Source organism: Lynx rufus, unplaced genomic scaffold (genome assembly GCF_022079265.1).
Source record: "Lynx rufus isolate CCGP_SWC_20201006 ecotype Redwood Valley unplaced genomic scaffold, mLynRuf1.p SCAF_10, whole genome shotgun sequence".
NCBI classification, from domain to species: domain Eukaryota; kingdom Metazoa; phylum Chordata; class Mammalia; order Carnivora; family Felidae; genus Lynx; species Lynx rufus.
The window spans coordinates 62,610,643-62,612,616 of record NW_025814824.1 but is presented as its reverse complement, the minus strand read 5'-3'; the positions used below and the strand labels follow the sequence as shown (position 1 = coordinate 62,612,616).

The 1,974-nt window shown below is 46.4% G+C and overlaps 1 pseudogene; it reads right to left on the bottom strand.

Annotated features, from left to right (window-relative positions):
• Positions 1 to 507: 507 nt before the first annotated feature.
• LOC124524433 (glyceraldehyde-3-phosphate dehydrogenase-like) lies at positions 508 to 1,239 on the bottom strand (annotated as a pseudogene).
• Positions 1,240 to 1,974: the final 735 nt, after the last annotated feature.

The following is a 1,974-nucleotide window of genomic DNA, read 5'->3' as shown; positions in this document are numbered from 1 at the left end:
CTATGTTTTCAGCTTATATTTAGATAAGAAGTAAAATTCCAGCAAACACTGGGCATACCTATAAATATCAGCCAGTCTTCTAACCCTCCTGGATGACCCAGGCTGAAGAGAACACAATTTAATGCTTGGGAAAGAGGGAAATAAACCATAGAGTAATAGGTGCAGGCAATTGTCTCAGGTAAATTGCAGGCAAAAGTCAAAAGATCTAAACCCTCCCTCCTGCGCCATTTTAATGTAATTTTATTATTCACACTAGTTGATAGTGTGAGGAGGGAAGAGAAAATAGAGCTAAAATTTTACTTTTTTTTTTGTTGGATTCAGTATCGTTTATTGATAGTGCCTGATAAGGTAGGACTCCCCAAGACCCTCCCCTTCTTCAGGGGGTCTGGGATGGAAACTGGAGGTCAGGGGATTCTCAGTGTGTTTGGGGATGAGTTGGGACAAGGATTCCCCAGCTGCTGAGGGCCTCTCTCTTCCTCTTGCTGAGGCTGGTAGTCCAGGGGGCTCTTACTCTTTGGAGGCCACGTGGACCATAAAGTCCACTACCCAGTTGCTGTAGCCAAATTCATTGTCATACCAGGAAATGAGCTTGACAAGGTGGTCATTGAGAGCAATGCCAGCCCCAGCATCAAAGGTGGAAATAGAAGATGACCCGGTCCTCAGTGTAGTCCAGGATGCCCTTGAGGGGGCATCCCGATGCCTGCTTCACCACTTTCTCGATGTCATTGTATTTGGCAGCTTTCTCCAAGCAGCAGGTCAGATCCATGACTGATACGTTAAGGGTGGGGACACAGAAGGCCATGCCAGTAAGCTTCCCATTCAGTTCAGGGGTGACCTTGCCGGCAGCCTTGGCAGCTCCAATAGAAGCAGGGATGATGTTCTGGGAAGCCTGTTGGCCATCACACGACAGCTTCCCAGAGTGGTTGTCCACAGTAGAAGACTGTGGCAGTGATGGCATGAACTGTGGTCCTGAGCCCCTCCACAATGCCAAAGTTGTCATGGATGACCTTGGCCAGAGTAGCCAGGCAGTTGGTAGAAGGCATTGCTGACAATCTTGAAGGAGTTGTCATATTTCTCATGGTTCATGACCATCACAAACATGAGTGAATCAGCAGAAGGGGCAGAGATGATGGCCCTCTTGGCCTCACCCTTAAGGTGAACCACAGTCTTCTCCATGGTGGTGAAGACCCCAGCGGACTCCACAACATACTCTGCACTAGCATTGCTCCCACCCTGCATTAATAAGGATGGCTACATTGACAGAAAAAAGTAGACCGCTGAAAGAACAATAAGTTCATTTCTCATCTCATTTCAGAGTAGGTTTCTAAGCCAGCAGGTAACTCTCCTCTATGTAGTGATTCAGGGATCCAAACTCCTCCCATCTTGCGTTTCTGTCAACTGCTAGGACCTTTTCTTTATTTGTGCAGTAGAGGCAGGGTCACCATGTGCATATTGCAGCTGCTGGAAAGAGAAAGTAGAAAAAGGTTCAGCCTAATGTGTACTGATGTGGGTTTGATGCATCTCACATTGCTTTGGATAGAGCATGCTTGCATAACTGTACCTAACTTAATAGCGGCTGGGAACTCTAGTATAGCTGTATTCTCAGGAAGAAAAGGAGACTGGATTTTGATAGATACCTCTCAGCCTTGTTCATCCTCTCCCCTATCAATGCTAGCTATCTAAATCCTAAATATGATCATGTTAGTCCCTCAGTTAAAACAAAAATAGGGGCGCCTGAGTGGCTCAGTCAGTTGAGCATCAGACTCTTGATTTTGGTTCAGGTCGTGGTCCCGGGGTCATAGGATCGAGCCCTGCATTGGGCTACATGCTGAGCATAGAGCTTGCTTAAGATTCTTTCTCTCTCTCTCTCTCTCCCACCCTACCCCTCTCCCCTGCTTGTGAGTGTGCCCTTACTCTCTCTAAAATTAAAAACAATTCTAGTAAAAAAATACGTAGTGGTTTTCTATCAGTGAA